Source organism: Herpailurus yagouaroundi, unplaced genomic scaffold (assembly GCF_014898765.1).
Source record: "Herpailurus yagouaroundi ecotype Mexico unplaced genomic scaffold, PumYag 29, whole genome shotgun sequence".
In the NCBI taxonomy this organism is placed as follows: domain Eukaryota; kingdom Metazoa; phylum Chordata; class Mammalia; order Carnivora; family Felidae; genus Herpailurus; species Herpailurus yagouaroundi.
The window spans coordinates 6,758,331-6,776,768 of NW_024412377.1; the positions used below are offsets into that span (position 1 = coordinate 6,758,331).

The following is an 18,438-nucleotide window of genomic DNA, read 5'->3' on the forward strand; positions in this document are numbered from 1 at the left end:
TAGTGTTCTATGCCAACGCAAGAAAAGCATTAACGAAAACAAAGAATAAAATGAAGCCAAGTTCAAGTAGTAAAAATGTTCTTATTTCATCAAAATGAGATGCAAAAGAAAAATATGCAAAATGAGGATTAAAGGGAGTCCGATGTTGTCAATGTGACGTCTCCCACTAAAATCTTTTCGGAAAATAAATCTCTCATCTTGAGAACTTGGAAGGAAGGAAGGGAGGGGAGGAAGGAAATGAAAGAAGAAGAAGAAGAAGAAGAAGAAGAAGAAGAAGAAGAAGAAGGGGGAGGGGGAGGAGGAGGGGGAGGAGGGGGAGGGGGAGGGGGAGGAGGAGGGGGAGAAGAGTGAGGGAGGAAGGGGGAAAGGAAGGAAGGAATGAAGGAAAAGAAAGAAAGAAAAAGAGAAAGAAAAAGAACAAGAAAAGGAAAAAATCACAGTCCCCTGGGTTAAAGGTGTGTTTTAGTAAACTTAAGGACTTTAACAATACACTCTTAACAATATTATTAAGCTAGAGAACTTCACTATCTTTACAGTAAAAAATAAATAAATAAGCCAGAGAGGATTTTAGCACTCCATTTCATCCAAGAAGTTGTCAACTCCTCGACATTGCATCAAATTTCTTTAAAAATAAACTGTTTCCCCCCTAAGATATCTTAATCAAGTCAAATCAAAACCATGCACATCCTATAGAGTCGTCTTGCAGAAAACGTTAGCCACCGAGAACACCTGCCTGTGTCTGGAAGGAAGAGAGGGAGCCAGGACGGAAAGGCTGGGAAGGACATCACGCCCTCGGCGAAACTTACGACGTACAGCGAAGCGGCTATCCTCGCACAAAGCAGACGGTAGTGCACACAGCGGGGTCACAAAATGCCGAGACAGTAAAGAATCACCAGATCCATGCATTCCCACAGCTTTTCTAAACAATCTATCCTCCAGGGTCAACCTCTAAATTTTTCGCATCTTAATTCTGCCTTTATTGAATCCACTAAAGCTACTCCGGTTCCATGTAAGCCTATCCTACTTTTGCATGTTAACTTCACTCGCAAAACCCACAGGCACTTAGGCCGAAACTCACTAGTTGCCGAGTGGCACGTCCATGTCCTATAGAACAAATTCCTGCTGTAACAGACGACCAGAAACTCGGTGGCTTAAAACAACTCAGATTTCTTCCCTCACACTTCTGGAGGTCAGAAATCTGAAAAGGGTTTCTCTGCCGTGACCCCGAGACCTTCACAGGGCCGCGCTCCTTCTGAAGGTTCTAGAAGAGAATCTTTTTCCTTGCCTCTCCGGCTTCCACAGCTGTGCTCTCGCGTCTTCCAGGCCAGCAGAACAGCATCTTCAAATCTCTCTGCCTCACCTCTCCTTCTCCTCTCTGTCGGTAGCAACTTTCACAGCCTCCCTCTTATCATTTATAAGGCCTCTTGTGATTGGACCCAGAAGCCACGTGGGCAATCCAGGACAAACTCCCGTCTCAAGACTCTTCACTTCATCACATCCGCAGAGTACCATGCACGGGTTCCAGGGACTAGGACAGGAAGGCTCTGAGGGCCACCATTCTGCCCACACAGCAGTGGATGTTTACTGGGCGACACCTATCACTCCAAACTACTCCCGGATCACCTTCACAAACGGATGTGTGCTTTCCAAGAATCCTTCATAACTAACAACCGGCTTCTTGAAGTCTCTGGTGAGTTTAAACTCCACTCAAACTTAAACCTTTCCCCTGTGTATTATGAAACTCTTGGAGAAAAGTTACAGGATGGGATCCCGTGATCCCTTCATTCTTGCAACAGAGATGTTAAAAAGTTTAAAATCAGATTCCTCAAGATGTTTCTCTCTCCCAGTCTCCATTTCATATTTGGGTAACAGCAGCCAAAACCCTACAAGAAATTGGTCATATTATATTAAGTAATTTCTATACATCCACTTTAGAAAAATAAAAGTTTACTAATTTAACATTAGCCTGTGCTGTCGAGCAACTGATTAACCCACTGTCCAAAGACATTACAGGCACGGGATGTAAGAGTTAAACATAATCATCTGAACGTGATCATGGGGTATTTGGGGTATAAAATAAGCCACTGGACATTTGAGCTCAGACCCCTGGCTATCTTCCAGGTACTGCTGAGCTGATTAACATACTTCTACTTAATAGGTCAGCAAAAACAAATTTTCCCAGTTTTAAGTTATTTCAGCAAAGTTCACACCCTGGGAAGACACAGAAGGTCTGGAGCCGGTCCCCCCACAGCTCAGGCTGATGGCTGAGCCTGTCCCGCCCCCCAGCTCCTGAGGAGTGTCTGAAGGCCTGTGCCCGGCACGCAAACTCTGTCCTCCTTCTCCACCCACCACCCCCCAGGACGCCCTTCTAGTTGAATTTATTCTGTTATCACAAATGCCCCTGCCCCTCCGATTGCTCTGACTGTCCTCGGTGACACGCTGTCCTGTAGCTGTGGTCCTCAGTCGTTTCTGCAATAAGCACTTCAGCTTTTCAACTCTGTTGAAAAGAGGCCAGAGGCCAGAAGATACACATTCTTCTACTCACAGCACCCACCATTTCCTGCAGTTCTTGGAACAAAGGTGTCAGAGACAGAATCCAACTCAAGCTTCCGGCTCTTACCTGGACACCGAGTTATCAAATAATTGTCATTAGGTTAGGGGACAACTAACTGAAAGTATAAACAAAGTATATACAGGGGCGCCTGGGTGGTTCAGTCGGTTAAGTGTCCAACTTCGGCTCAGGTCATGATCTCGTGGTTCACGGGTCTGAGCTCCGCATCAGGCTCTCTGGTGTCAGCACGGAGCACGGAGCCTGCTTCAGATCCTCTGTCCCCCTCTCTTTCTGCCCCTCCCCCACTCTTGCTCTCTCAAAAATAAACATACATTTAAAAATAAGTAAATGAAGGGGCGCCTGGGTGGCGCAGTCGGTTAAGCGTCCGACTTCAGCCAGGTCACGATCTCGCGGTCCGTGAGTTCGAGCCCCGCGTCGGGCTCTGGGCTGATGGCTCGGAGCCTGGAGCCTGTTTCTGATTCTGTGTCTCCCTCTCTCTCTGCCCCTCCCCCGTTCATGCTCTGTCTCTCTCTGTCCCAAAAAAATAAATAAACGTTAAATAAATAAATAAATAAATAAATAAAAAATAAAAATAAGTAAATGAAGTATACATTACAGTGATCAGAATAGAATTCCTTCCCAGCTGGCTGTATACGTAGGGACCCAGCCAGAGGGATGACGGCCACAAGGTTGCTGGCTGCCCATCCTTCTCCCGCACACCCCACAAAACGGACTCTTTCCTTCCTGCCCCCAACTTCCAAAGGATGGGCACCTGAAACTTAATGTTATCAGGAGATGTGCATCACGCATCATACACGTGAGGATACAATTTCAAAACCCATGAGTCCATCATGCAACTGAGCAGAAACTTCTTTAAAAGTCGACATAGGGCAGCCTTCGTGAAAGTACGAGTGCATGCACGCTTTCCTTGAGGTCCTTAAAGTAAGTGTGAAAATTCGTGCCTGACACCGTTACAGCAACGGGAGGCCCAGCAGACAAGCTGGGAAGGCGCGCGACGTTCCCAATTACTCCTAGATCATCTAGGAACGACACACACAAAAGCGCTTTCAGCCGCCACCAAAATGGGCCAGACGGGTTTGATGACGGCCCTGGGCAGCCCAGGGGGCAGCACAGCTGACCAGAGAAGAACCCAGAAATAGTAGCCATCAGGAAGGCGCTGCGGCTTTTCAGCTCGGATTCCTGAGCAGCAACCGATATGACAGGCGCAGAAAAGAAAATATGTTAATGACTGTATGAAATCTGAAAATAAATGAATCACAGGAATGTCATTTCTTAGCCTGCGAAAAGAAAAGGCTGCTAAGAACCCAGCTGTGTCCCCTGGCACAGCGGCCCACAGTAAACCCCACTGTCCCCCCCAGTGCCATCAGGGTGCCCCGCAGAACCGGTGACAGGGGTTCCGTTCTCTCATTAACTCACGTGCTCCTTTCTTAGCTGCAGTTATTTGAGACTTGTCAAGTCGTTATAAAAACAATCTTTTTGTTCCCCTCAAACACAGGACTCATACATTCGGTTCAATTAACTGAACAAATCTACTAAACATCTACTCTGGGTAAAACACCATGCACAACTCTGCAGATGGACGGCTGGGCTTCAGCCCGGCCTTCAAGATGGTGCACACACATAAACACACACACACACACACACACACACACACACACACACACACCACCTCACGTACACTTACCAGACACACATACCACATATACATACATACATACGTAACCAAATGCTAATAGGAAAACGAATTCTGTGACATCTGTTGGTAAGTATCATGTTTTTTTTCTAAATAAACAACAGCGAGATTCAGTGGAAACTTTGCCCAGCCTGCTTAACTAAATATCTGCGCGGGAGAAAAAAGGAAATTTCTCCAAGGTGTTGAATGGCTCTGGAGTTTCGTGCAGCAGATTCCTGGCCACTCAAAGTGGGGTCCCCAGACCCCTGCATCGGCATCATCTGGGAGCTCTTAGAGATGCAGACTCTCAGGTGTTGCCCCGGACTCGTGGATCAGGATCCACATCTTTACAGAACCCTCGGGTGTTCTCATGGACCTTCAGGGAGGAGAAGCCGTGGGATAAAACCTGGCGTGCAACCGTGACCAAGAACAGTCACTTATTGTGGTTCACTTTTTCAAACTATTGACGAAAATCAATTTCTACAACAAATGAGGCTAGCCCACCAATGGCTGGGAATCCTTTGGCTAATATAAGGGATATAATAAAACCAATCAGTGAAACGGTCAGTTTTTGTGCATCAGTAAACCTCTCAAGTTTACAGAGCCTACTTTCCCAGGTCATTACAAAGAAAATAATGTCACAAAAGAGTCTAGGGGCTGCACCTTACCAATGAGCTGACTCCCTCTAATCTAGTGTCCTGTAACCATAGCAACTCAAATTTGCAGACTGAGCACACACACGCACGAAAAAGCAAGCAAACTAACACAAAGGAGTTTTTCCCCTTCTGGTCATGGTTTGTGGTAGCCACAGGTGAGCAAGGTCAAGAAAGGCAAGGATTTGCATCATCACAGAAAAAAGAAACATACGCAGTAACTGTGGAAACTGGACACAAACTTCAGAAATGACCTGCAATTGGCAAAGGCGAAACCACTCTGTTTCAGTCACAGAAACATTAACTATGGGCAAATTCCCCAAAATAGCTGAATTTGTGGAAGACGGTAACACAAATGTTTTACCCAAGCACCATCACACGTTGTGTGGTTTGCAGTGGAATGGTTAAATTACATGTTGTAACAACTGGGTTATTTACATGTGCTCAGTCTAGATTTTCACGTACTCTGAGGATATACTGGCCCTGACTTGAGTCAGCTAATTCCTTAGGTGAAAGTCCCCATCAATTCCTGAAGGTCAGCAGGATGGCATCTCACCAAGTGTCAAGACTGAAGAAATTCAGGTTAACTTCTCAAATATCCAACTGATACCTAAGGAAGATGGAAGGATTGCAATGATCCTGCCCATTTTATGTTTCCTAAGCCAGTCCTCTGTAGATTTCCTACTTAAAGATCAATATACATTTCCATGGTATTTACACAGAGAAAACAAAGCGGGAAAGCTTAAACCACTAACGACGTCCACCCAGGTCCACAGCCATAGATGGCCTCCTCCCTTGGATATTTCCATAGAGTTTCCTGTTTTTCCGTTGGTCTCGGTCTCTCTCGCTTTCAGATCAGATATTGCCTACTCTTTTTTCAGAACAGTTTACACACTGCCTGAAGTTTAATGGATGCCCAAAAGGAGAAAATGACCACTCTGCTAAAAAGAGAGAGAGAGAGAGAGAGAGAGAGAGAGAGAGAGAGAGATACTGAATCACAGCAGGAGGTAAAAACAATTTTAAATATGAGTCTCCATGATGTTTTTATAGCCCAGAATGACATGTTTATCTTTCACCTACTTTTTTTCATTCCACACGAGAGTAGAAAATATTTTCTGAGCTTGATAAATGAAAGCTCATTTGGGGGCAGCTGCTACTTGAATTACTACTCTCAGGGTTAAATTAATAACTATGGCATATTATAAGCACATAAATATAAAGTTGAATTCCATTCTTCCTAGTGTATTTATGTGACTTTTTGCCTCACTTTGTGAGTTGGTCCTGGGTTTCCCTCCTTTCTCTGTAACACATGTCACTGCTAATTATCACCGTGTTATTAGGCACTGACAGAGTGTGCAAATAAAAGCTGACATTGTCTGCACAGCCATTCCTGGCCGTGGCTTTTTGTAAAGCAACCATCTGACTTTCAACTCAAACCTAAAACGAACGCCAAGATGTTTCAAAGTCAAATGTTTGCATTCTACTTTGAGCATCGCACGTTGTTGATAGGACTATCAACCAAAAAACTTGAAGTTTCAAGCTACTGTTTTACGTGACATTAGGGAAGAATAACAGTCCTGAACTTCCCAGTGTTCGACTCTGGGTCTGCAAAGTGAGAACAAGTTTCCCGTCACCAGAACGCAAGAAGAGCCTGAGCCAGCGGCTTGACCAAGCCAGTGTCGTTTTAGTTTGGTGCTAATTCCCTAATTTGCTCTTTTATTTTCTCTAACCACATAGTTAATGCTGAAACAAAGCCTTTTAGGGGTTTGCCACTGAGCACTCTATGTCTTAGGAGAAGGAAAAAGTCTTTAGATACGTATCCAATGGCCATACATGCGCTGAAGGCAAGGACTAGCAAGCTGGAACTACAAACTACGGCAAAACCCACACAATTAAGCTCTGCAACCATCAGGGGCTAAGACAGCGCAGACCACACTAAAACCGTACTAAGATCATAGTAAGAGCGCTAAGGCCACACACACGGAGACCGTGCAAAGCCTGCTAAGACAGCTAGGGTCATGCGAAGACCAGCACAGGTTGGTTTTTCAGACCTACGAATCTGAAGGCGTTTCGGTGCCTTCTATCAGATCATCACGGCATTTTAATCCATCATTCATTACCTCGACTATGTGACACCTTTCCTTCTACTCTAATGGTACGTTTCTGATGGATTCTGATGTGTTTCCCTGCTCGAAACCCGTTTTAACCCTCAGAGACAAGGTGCCTCTGCAAATACAGTCACAACGCATACAGGAACCGAGAGTTCAGACCTTTATGAAGGAAAGTGCTGGAGATAAATGGGGTGTCTGAAAAACACCACGGCTGTAAAAACATAATCCCGTGAGATGGGGCACCTGGGTGGCTCTGTCGGTTAAGCAGCCAACTTAGGCTCAGGTCATGATCTGGCAGTTCATGAGTTCGAGCCCCACGTCGGGCTCTGTGCTGACAGCTCAGAGCCTGGAGCCTGTTTCAGATTCTGTGTCTCCCTCTCTCAGACCCTCCCCCATTCATGCTCTGTCTCTCTCTGTCTCAAAAATAAATAAACGTTAAACAAAAAAAATTAAAATTAGAAATAAATAAATAAATAAAAACATAATCCCATGAGAAAAGATGGCAGAAAAAAACCAAGTGCTATGGGTGCCCATGAATGGTCCCCCAGGAAGGCCCATCACCATGGCTTGGCACTGGTCTTCGTTCACCCCGAAATCGTAACCTCTGATGGTAGAGGACCATGGTCTAAATGCCATGACTTTTCTTTCTGCAAATCATTCATTCATTTGCTTTCCATTCACTGCTTCCTGAGCACCTACTATGTGCCAGTCAGGTTTGAAAGGGCTGAGCATACAGGGGAGAAAGCAAGCTCCCTACCCTCTTGGGGCCCACCCTCCAGGGAAGGAGACAGCCAGCAAACCCACAAACCTATGCAGGATGCCCGTGTGGATGAGCCCAAGGGGACACCGCAGGGCAAAGGGCAGCACAAGGGGTGGGGACGAGGCAAAGCAGGCACTGAGGTGGCCTCTGGACGCAGGGGACTCTGGACCCAGCACAGGGGGAAGGAGAGCCAGAGGGACTCGGGAAGGGGAGGGGAGACAGAGAGGCCAGAGCAGGGTGGGGCCCACTTAGGACCTGTGGTGCCTCCAGTCTTTGGATTTACTGGTTATGCCACATTTACCCGACCTCGGCCAGGTGAATGAAGCCATTAAGTGGTGTTGATGGCAGGTCCCAACAAGGTGCCTCGGGAACGGCCCTTCACCTGTGGGCTTCCTCCCCAAACCCATAAACTACAGTCTAGTCAGGGGAAAGACACGAGACAAACCCAAACCGAGCGACATTCTGCCAGCTCCCTGACCAGCACTCAACTGTCAAGGACGCCAAAACCAAGGACAAGACTGAGGAAGTGCACAGCCACGAGGAACCCAAGACAAGACAACAAAACGTCACGGGAGGATTCTAGACGGAATCCTGGAACGGAGAAAGGACGTGGAAAAGGCGGAACCTGAGGAAACGCACATACAGTCCAGCCCCTGGTCGATAACAGAGCATCGATGCCGGCTTCTCACTGTGCCCCACGGACCACGCGGACGTAAGACATGAACAGGGCAGGAGCACACACAGCACACAGGGACCCTCTGCTGTGTCTCAGCAACTTTTCTGTAAATCTAAAAGTATCCCAAGGTTTTTTTTTAATTTATTTTCTTTAAAAATATACAAAGGTCCTCTGGCTAGGAATAATGGCTCTGGAATATAAAGTACAACAAAAATTGATGATAAATATGCAACAACACCAGAGGCTAATTATTCAGGATTTAACGCCTCTCTGCATATTCCTGCCAAGTGGTTTATCAATCCCATTAGAGGCCTCAAAGCCAGCCCATTCCATCTCTTTATAAGTCTACATGATTAAGGTTTATTTCTCCCACTGATCCTGGCTCTTCCCCTCGGGGCCACAAGTGACCAGAAAATCTCCCTGTTCCACGTCAACAATCCATCCAGTCTCGGGTGAGAAAGCTCTTCAACTCAAGTGTTCCTTTGCCTTGGCTGAGTTCTGAACTTCCCTGCACCAACAATGTGCGTCGCTGCTGTGTCCCTGACGTGTCCGTGGTTGTCACCTCTCCAAGGAGGGGGCCTGGCATCCTCCAGGAAGGAGGTGACAGGTGAGTCTGCCTGCATGATGACCCTGTCGGGTCGCAGATGTCTGAGGAGACGCTCAGGTAGCTGCAGCCACACCTGTCCCCGGGACTTCCTTCACCTTCCCTGGAAGTACAGAGGACCCTGAGGTCTCCACCTGTTCCCTGAGGACCAAGACTGCCTAGAGCCCCAGAACGCAGGCTCGGGCAGGCTCCCATCCTAAGAGGCCCCATCCCCATGGACAGAATCTCCCCTCAGACCTCACTTCTTCCCCCCCGCGGCACCTTCCCAGACTCACACAGGATCTCCATGCACAGATTACTCCATGAAGGGTGCTGACAACTTCCGGGGAGAAAGGCAAGATCGGGCTGCCATAGTAAATGACCTCAGGCCGCTGGAGCATCCAGGTTGTAGGTCCAAAAGAGAAAATGGGGCAAAGACAATGGGCAGGCAGCAAATAAAGGGAGGTGGGTCTCAACCTCATTCTCCCAAACGGCTTTAATTCTCGGATTTCCCAAATGAACAACTTTAAAACTTTTTTTTTTTAATGTTTGTTTATTTCTGAGACAGAGAGAGACAGAGCATGAGTGGGGGAGGGGCAGAGAGAGAGAGGAAGACCCAGAATCCGAAGCAGGCTCCCGGCTCTGAGCTGTCAGCACAGAGTCTGACTCGGGGCTCGAACTCAGCAAACCGTGAGATCATGACCTGAGCCGAAGTCGGTCGCTCGACCCACTAAGCCACCCAGGTGCCCCCTCCAAATGAACAACTTCAACCTGGAAAGTTAAACCACACCTTGGTGGTTCATCGTAACTACGTAATTAATGATATTTGGCAAAAGTGGAATCTAAATTTGGTCTCTAGTAACTCGTCTTAACATAATTCAGCTTCTCCCTTTTATGTTTTGGTTGTAGAGATTCTACACAGTTCTTGAAGGAACAGGTCTTCAGCTGAAATCGAATTTACACAGCCTTCTGTGTAGTTTGGACGGATGCAGTGCCTAACACTATTTAAAACGGCGGCTTCTTGGAGGTAATTTTTTTCTTTTCCAAGCTATTATGCACACGCATATTTTGAGCTTAAGTAAGATAAAGATACAAACAGTTTTACAAGATAAAGCAATTAGTAAGCAATAAAGGTGATTTGATTTATAGAGCTAATACAAGAATGTTTAAAATCTATTATAAGCTGAAGAAATCTGTTCTTTATTTAGATAAAATGGGAATTAACTCTTCCACTCAAGAGGAAAATGAAATTGAAAAATAAAACATACGTAAGGGAACTGTGTAATCGCCAAACTGAGCCCCCACAAAGGACAATTACGATTTGAGTAGAAGAAGTAAATGTATTTTAAATGTCTAAATGTCACCTCCTTTTGCAGAACCTTATCTTGTCACAGTCCCGTCAGAGATAGAGGCTCCCTTACTATCAGCTCTCGTAAAAGAAGGTGGTTTCATTTTCTAAAATGACCAACTTAATCATGCTCACGAATCCCATAGAAATGCAGGAACTGTACACGTTTCTAGAGGGAGAAACCATCAGAGCATATTTTTCAAATCTTAGCTCTGAGTGGAAGCATTCTGTACCATGTAAAATTGTTTACAAAACCTCAGAAATCAAAGCCATTAAGCACAATCTAAGTGCCTAAATTATTACACAAATGTATAAAAGGGTACAAGCAGGGCCCAAAGGGAAGGCGGCATAGCTCTGTTCCTGCGGGGAGTTATCACTGATCTGTCATCATTTCTGCATCGAACCACCTGCTGGTGGACCCTCCTGTTGATCTGGAAGAAGCGGCTGCCGGGCAAACTGAAATCAGAAATGATTATTAAGCACTCAAAAGCTTAACTCTCCATTCTCGGTCCAAAGCGAGTAACTCAGGGCCATCCTTAGGGGCAGAATAGCTCCCTGCAGACTGTGCGGGCTTCTATCCGGATGCCAGCAAGGTGCCAACTTTGTATCACTGCCTTACAGACGCTGCACTGGGCTTACTAGTGGAATGGTGCCCCCCCCCCCAAAAAATTCGTGTCTACCCGCAACTTCAGAACGTTACATTCTTTGGAAATAAGGTTTTTGCAGATGTCATTATTAGTTAAATTAAGATGAGGTCATTCCAGATTAGAGTGAACTCTAAGCCACCTACAATATCCTTCTAAAAAGAGACACAGAGACGATGCCACATGGTGAGACTAAGGTGGAGCCTGCAGTGATGCGTCTACAAAACAAGAACACCAAGACGGGGGGCAACCACCGGAAGCTGGGAAGCGCCACGGAACAGATTCTCCCTCAGAGCCTCCAGAAGGAAGCAATCCTGCCCACACCCTGATTTCAGACCGTTGTGGGAGCCCTAGGAAACAAATACAGATGGCAACAACAGCCACAACAATAATAATGAGCATCCCCTTGGCCACAGTATAAGGACTTAGCAAATCTCAACCGCTATTAATGTAATTACAAATATATACGTAAACACTTTTCAGGGTAACCAAGGGAATATTTAATAAACCATGAGTTTTGAGGGCACCTGGGTGACTCGGTGGAGCGGCCAACTTGAGCTCAGGTCATGACCTCACGGTTCTTGTGCTCTCTCAAAAATAAATAAACCATTTAAAAAATAAATAAATAAACTATGAATTTTCTTTCAGCGAAGGGATTTTGAGTTTAGAGTTCTGCACTTGAAGTACTTACTAAATACGTATCTACTGCATGGCCAAAATATTTCAGGGTTTGACCTGGACCCCATGGAAGGATACCAAACACACAGAGAGGGAGAATAAGATAGATGTAGATGTGTTTGGAGTAGAAATGAGACGTGCAGATGATAATGAGATTCACAACAAGGCATACAATATATTACCTTGAATCACATGAAACGGGCAATAGTTGACCGTCTTAGAAAGACAAAAGCAGCTATTTCGTATGGTTTATGCCAAGGGTCAAAAACGATGGCCTGTGGGCCAAATCTGGCCCCCTGCTTATTTGTGTAAATAAAGTTTTATCGGAACACAGCCATGCCACCCCTCTGCACGACGCCAATGGCTATTTTCACACTACGACAGCACAACTGAGTAGTCGTGACACAGACATGTAGACCTCAAAGCCTAAAATATTTGCCGTTTGACCATTTACAAGAAACCTTTGTGAACCCTTGATTTCACCTAACTTTTACATGAAATGACTGGCAGTGACAGCAAAGGCAAGAGAATTTCAGGAGCAGGGAAAATCGGTACCATGCATTCCCCAGGAGCCCAGGTTTGAATTGGGACTTGACAAGGAACTGGATTCTGAACCAGAAGGTACCGGGACTTTTTTTTTTTTTTTTAACGTTTGTTTTTGAGAGAGAGAAAGCAAGCAGGGGGAGGGCAGAGAGAGGATCCAATGCGTACTCTGCACTGACAGCAGCGAGCCTGATGTGAGGCTCAAACTCATGAACTGTGAGATCACGACCTGAGCTGAAATCTCACGTTCAACCAACGGAGCCACCCAGGCGCCCCCAGAAGGTACCAGGACTCTTCAAGCGAGGGCAACAGATAATAATGCTTGTGCTCGCTCTTGGGCCCCAAAGGCCAGGAGCACCCCCAGGCACTGAGACCACCCAAAATGCCCCCCCCCTTGTGTCCAGGCACTCTCTCTGCTGAGACTCATCAGGGAAGAGGAATGAGAAGGAGAAAAGTTTGATAAGGTTTTCAGAGAGGCTGCAATTCCATGTACAGCAGACTGAGAAAGGGCAGGGCGACCGTATGACAGAAGCATTATACCAGGAAGATGGAGTTCTAGACATGTGAAATAATTGAATCTAGAGCAAAAAAAAAAAAAAAAAAAAAAAAAAAGTTCGTACTGTTTGGAATATCTGTCCTGGTAGTCCTTTATAGGGCCATAGTGTGAAGAAAATAATTATTCCAATGATTGCAGGAATTATAATTTTAAAAATTATGCAGAGTTCCAGAAAATTGGGAACCCCCGCGGGGTTATTAATAGCCAGAAAAACAAGCAAAAGGAGCACTTCTTTGTCGTTAAAAGCCACACACTTCATCCAAACCATGACCTCCTATAAAACTTGTATGTTGAGGGGCGCCTGGGTGGCGCAGTCGGTTAAGCGTCCGACTTCAGCCAGGTCACGATCTCGCGGTCCGGGAGTTTGAGCCCCGCGTCAGGTTCTGGGCTGATGGCTCAGAGCCTGGAGCCTGTTTCCGATTCTGTGTCTCCCTCTCTCTCTGCCCCTCGCCCGTTCATGCTGTCTCTCTCTGTCCCAAAAATAAATAAACGTTGAAAAAAAAAATTTAAAAAAAAAAAAAAAAACTTGTATGTTGAGTTGCAAAGTTCTTGCTACCAAATGCTTCCCAAGGTCATATAAATACTGAAAGGAAGGGGGAATTTGCCTGGGTCAGGACAGTTCTCTTCTCCACACACGCCAATTAACTAAGAACACAAACATTGAAGTTCAGGATTAAGCTAAAAAGCCACGTGGGATGCATGTGTATAAAACAATATGTAAACAGATATTTATGTGTTTGCATATCCGAGATTAAGGATACCTTAGACCCCATTTATGAGGGCCGTCCCAGAATAATACAGTTTACTGATTTTATCAAAACTAATTCATAGCATATACAAGTGTATTTAATTACATAAACCAGCATTCTGCGACCCTGTGAAGATGTCAGCTTGCACGATAAGAATTATCCAGTTTAAAGAGACTGACCCAGAACGCAGTTGCTCCCGAGTTTCTAAAGGAAATACTGTCCGCCCTCTGTTAAGCTCCAAAGCCATTTCTTCCCTAAGAGTCATCAATCTGGAAGCCCTGGAGTGGCTTGACTTCAAGTTAGAAGTTCTCGTCCCTGGTCCCTCCTCCCTCCACGCTGGTGGTCATCGATCAGGTGGCCAGGATTCTGGTCCTGTTTCAGCATATGATCATATATCCGGCCACACGATCTGCGTCACCCCTGCTTAGCTTTATGTGACTGTGTAACTACTCCAATAAGGGACACCAACCTACCACACCGGGCTGGGAGTGACTACAGCTAGACAAGGCTCAAAAGCTCTTCACAGGCATTAGAAAAGATCATGGAGTTTTTAACTTCTCACATTCTTCCCCATGCTGGCAGGAGCCGCTGTCACAAAACCAACTGAAAATGGAGGTCAATGCTATCGTTCTGGGGCTGGGATAGCCAGGGTTCAGAGGGACCCAGGCCACGCTGAGCCTGAGCCAGCTCAACCACCACCTCTCAGCCTCCTGGGCTGGACGGAGGGAGCATTTTCCAGTTCTGAGAGCCGGGAGGGGCTCCGTCGAGGGCGCCCGGGTGGAGGCAGGGGCGGGGGGCACCGAGGCCTTAGAAGGGTGCAGCCAGCCGTGCACCCTCCTCAGGACGCAAGCCTTCCTTCAGCCCCTCCAGGCCACCCATGGGAGGAAGCCAGCCTGGAGGAGAAGGCCAGCGAGCCTGGGATGCAGTCCACGCAGCTGGACCTCCCGAGCCTGGAGAAGGCTCCAGAGAGGATCTACCGAGGAAAGCGGAAGAGACCCAGCATCCACCGAGGAGAAATCACTAGCCTTTCTGTTCGTTTACTTTTTCCTAACATCAAGGGATATTTGCTTTTTTGGCAAAGTCAAGCAACAATTCCCAGCCCTGTTTTTATTTTGGGCCAATTTCCTTTTTCTTCCCACCTCCCTCCTACCGCTCCGTGTGGGCATTCGTGGGCAGGTGACCTGCCGGAGGAGCGGATCCCAGGGCCTTGCGCAATGTGCTCTGAAGCAGAGGAAGATGTTAACCCACACCTGGGCTTGGCAGGAGACTTTCTATTCACAACACAAACACTTGCTATCACTGCAAAGTGCTCACTGTGGAGCGGGCGATTCACATGCATCCCCGGTCTCTAATCTTCAGAGAACCGCCTACCAGGCAGGAAGGGCTCTTACCGTTTTAGAACTGAGAAGAGCGTGGCGCAGAGATTGAGACGCCCCTCAAATTCTCCTAGAACTGAGCTACAAAGCCAGCCACTCCGATCCCAAATCTACTCTGGTAACCGCGACATTCATGCTGCCTCATCATCATCCTGGAAAGAGCTACAGGACTTTGATATTTAAGGATATCCTGCAATGTTCATCGTGGAGCAAAAAAAAAAAAAAAAAATATGCATTTTGATGAAAAAAGAAAGATCGTTCATTCTGTAATTTGTAAGTTTGACATCTGCATGTTGTATCTGCTGAAGTATCCGTGTGTTCGCCTCCAAATCCTGTCGTTACAGAAACGACGTCAAGTACGATTGACCTTAGCAAGTGATTACACATGTCTTTTGCTGGTTCCCATACACTGCACACGAGGAATGACGCGGCAGATGGGACTTTTCCACAGATGGCCTCCACACAATCTCCCGTCCCACATGTTCTGCTGCGTGCCTTGGCACTTGCCCGTCACTACGCACTCGATGTCTCCTACCCGGGGATCTGGGCGAGCCCGAGGGCTGTCGTGACCGCTGCAGCTCAGCGGAAGTAGCCGGTGCCAGCTCTGGGCACGGCCTTAAACGGCCTGGAGTGCGTTTCCTGCCTGTGGAAGCCCATGCCTTCGGGTAAGAGGAGGGAAGGTACACGGAAGGACCCCCTGGCGCCAGACCTGTGAGTGAGCCCATCTTGAACGTCCAGCTCTGGGAAGCCTCTGATGATGCCAGCCTACCTCCTGCTGTCATGTGATGTGACGGCCACCTCATGAGAGACCCGGGGAGAACCACCCAGCTGAGCCCAGCCTCGTGAAGGACTGAGAGAGAGAGTAACAACTTAATGTCCTCGGCCACTAAGTTAGGGGATGATGCATCGCGTAGCCACAGATCATGGAAACAAACAAATGGATCCATGTGCAATGATACGCACTGCATCACCTACAGGTGAGGTGACCCTTGAACAACAACAGGTTTGAACAGCTTCTTTGGTTGACAACTACAGCACGGTTCTGTAAATATAGATTTCCCTTCCTTAGGATTTTCACGATAACCTTTCTCCTCTAGCTTACTTCATTGTAAGAATACGGTATGTAATATATATACATATGGAACGTATTAGTCAACTGTTCATGTTCTTGGTAAGGCTTCTGATCAACGGAAGGCTATCAGTAGTCAAGTTTGGGGGAATCAAAAGTTTTTAGCACATTTTTGACTGCGTGGGGGGCAGGGGTCACCGCCCCCAACCCCACCCCATGTTTTCCGAAGGTTTATTGTATTTACTTCTGAGAAGAAAGATAAGAGGGGCCTCGAAATAAGTCTACATGATTTGCCTCTGTTCCCAGGTATTAAATCAATTTCACAGGGGAGCCAGGCATCTATAGATTTCAGGAGGACCCAGTTCCAGAGGTCTGAAAAGCCTTTGTGATCAGGTAGCTCCAGGACACGGTGATTCTACTTGCAAGACTTGGCACTTCTGGAAGTCCCCAGAAAGAGGCAGAAGGGCAGCTTTTCCGAGTTCGGAGCCTGCCGTAGCACTGTATCCAGATGGTTGTGGCTATGGCAGGTCCCCCCCCCCCCCCCCCCCCAGTTCTGAGAGCACCAGCAGCCGCCAGCCATCTCGCAGTCTGGGGACCCCCCTAAGGATGGCAGCCAGGCCCTGGGTGGGGAAAACTGCTTGCCTCAGTCTGCCACCCCGCTCTCACTGCTTCCGCCCCATGTTACTGAAACAAAGTCCCCACAGCCTTCTCGCTGGCAGCCAGGCTTCTCAGCACCTTCCCCAGAGGTGAGGACGCCCCTTGGCTGGCCCCAGGGGGCAGCTGGGGGCTCGCTCTCCCCCTGGCTGTTCCCCCACCTGCTGAACGGCTCCTTCCCAACAGCTTCAGGATACAGGACGGTGGCCTTTATTTCATGCTAAGTGACTGAACCGAAATTACCACTAAAAACTGCAAGTAAAACGAAACAAAACACGCAAGCTCTGTGTGCCAGGAATATTTCAGACACTGACCTCTAGGCCTCTGCCAATAGTGTTAAGCCATCTACTGAACCGGTGCCAGAATTTTTTTTTTTTTTTCAAATTATAAACTAATGACATGCTTTCAAATACTGGCCTCCTCCTCTGCCTATCTCAATCCTTATAAAATTCCATTGGTATATTTGGAAGTAAGTAGGAAGTCAGCCTTCAATTATTCATTCGTCCTGTTTAAAACTCTTCACAAGAAGGGGAGGTGGGGACTGTGAACTGAAAGGTCTTTTGGGTTCCATCCTCTTTCTACTATTTCCGTACCCAGATCCTCACTGCTTTTACACTCTCTTGGGTCATGTGGAACAGAAGCCTTCAGAATAGTTATCCGGAACTTAAGCACCATGAAATGCAGAGGGTGTCATGTTCAAATAGACTGAGTAGAGCATCCATAACCTCTAAGGAGAAGGAAAGAGCTGGGAGGACAGACAGGTGCTAAAGGGCACGGACGAACAGAAGGCAGACTCTTCACTCCCCTTGCTGCTCTTGACCTCTGCGTTCTCCAGCTTTGTCAGGTGCAACAGTATCCAAACATGTGTATCCCAAGCACAGCGGGCAGTTCGTTGCCGCACTGGGTTATACCCAGAAGGGACAGACCATCACAGCCCATGTGTTTAAAGAAAGAAAGGGGGGCGGGAGGGAGAGAGAGGGAGGGAGAGAGAGAGAGAGAGAGGAAGGAGAGGGGAGGGGAGGAGAGAAGAGAGGAGAGGAGAGGAAAAGGAAGGAAAGAAAGGGAAAGGGAGGACAAGAAAAGAGAAGAAAACAAAGTCATGTGCACACAGGGCTGCAGGTGGTGACAGGAGAGTCCATACTCAGGAGCCACATTGTTTAACAGGTAGAGGATTTCACAGCTGCACATAAGGTGATATATAATTAAAACATAAACACATCTGTCCCAGTTGAACACCCAAAGGGAAACAACACACATAACTCGCAAATCCGTCATACCTGAAACACCACCCTGGCAAAAACAAACAAACAAAAACCTCCTTGGTAGTAATCTCTTGCTCCAAAGCCACTTGCCAAAATTTGTGTCCTGACAAGTTGCTGCTGGTTCAGGTTTACATAAAGGGACAAAACGGAAGGAAACAGAATGGAAGGGCGTTCATCCTTCCGGTTCACAGACACACATGCAACGAGACGGCGGGTGGGCCCCGTTCGCACACCACTTGAGACATGTGGGCAGAGTGTGGCATCCAACGTTACGTTAACCGTGGACCCATCACGCGCCGCACACAAGCAGCGCTCGGGACACGGAGGGCAGTTTGTGAAAGAGAAATGGCCCTCCTCCAGAAGCCCAGAGTCTGGGAATGTTGACCGACGCGCTGGAACCCCTGTAACAAGAAGCTTCTGCACATCGCAGGCGCTGCTCAGGGCGGGGGGGGGGGGGGGGGGGGTGGGGGGGGGGGGGGGCACAATTTCCAGCAAAAAAGCGCCCGTGGATCGGGGTAGCAGGGGGTTGGGG

At 47.3% G+C, this 18,438-nt stretch overlaps 1 protein-coding gene and 1 long non-coding RNA gene across 7 annotated transcripts in view; one reads left to right on the top strand and one right to left on the bottom strand.

Annotated features, from left to right (window-relative positions):
• Positions 1 to 18,438, bottom strand: part of SEMA5A (semaphorin 5A) — a 482,742-nt gene that overhangs the window by 447,283 nt on the left and 17,021 nt on the right. Inside the window, exon 1 of one of the 6 annotated variants that reach the window (XM_040493846.1) lies at positions 14,937 to 15,117. The exons of the other annotated variants lie outside the window; for them this stretch is intronic. The gene's annotated coding sequence lies outside the window, so the exon portion shown is untranslated. Of the gene's footprint in view, positions 1 to 14,936; positions 15,118 to 18,438 lie in introns of those variants that run through there. 6 annotated transcript variants of the gene reach the window in all.
• On the top strand, positions 2,829 to 5,905 carry LOC121042536 (uncharacterized). The gene is made up of 2 exons (XR_005796278.1): positions 2,829 to 2,895; positions 3,149 to 5,905. It is a non-coding gene; the product is annotated as an uncharacterized LOC121042536 (long non-coding RNA).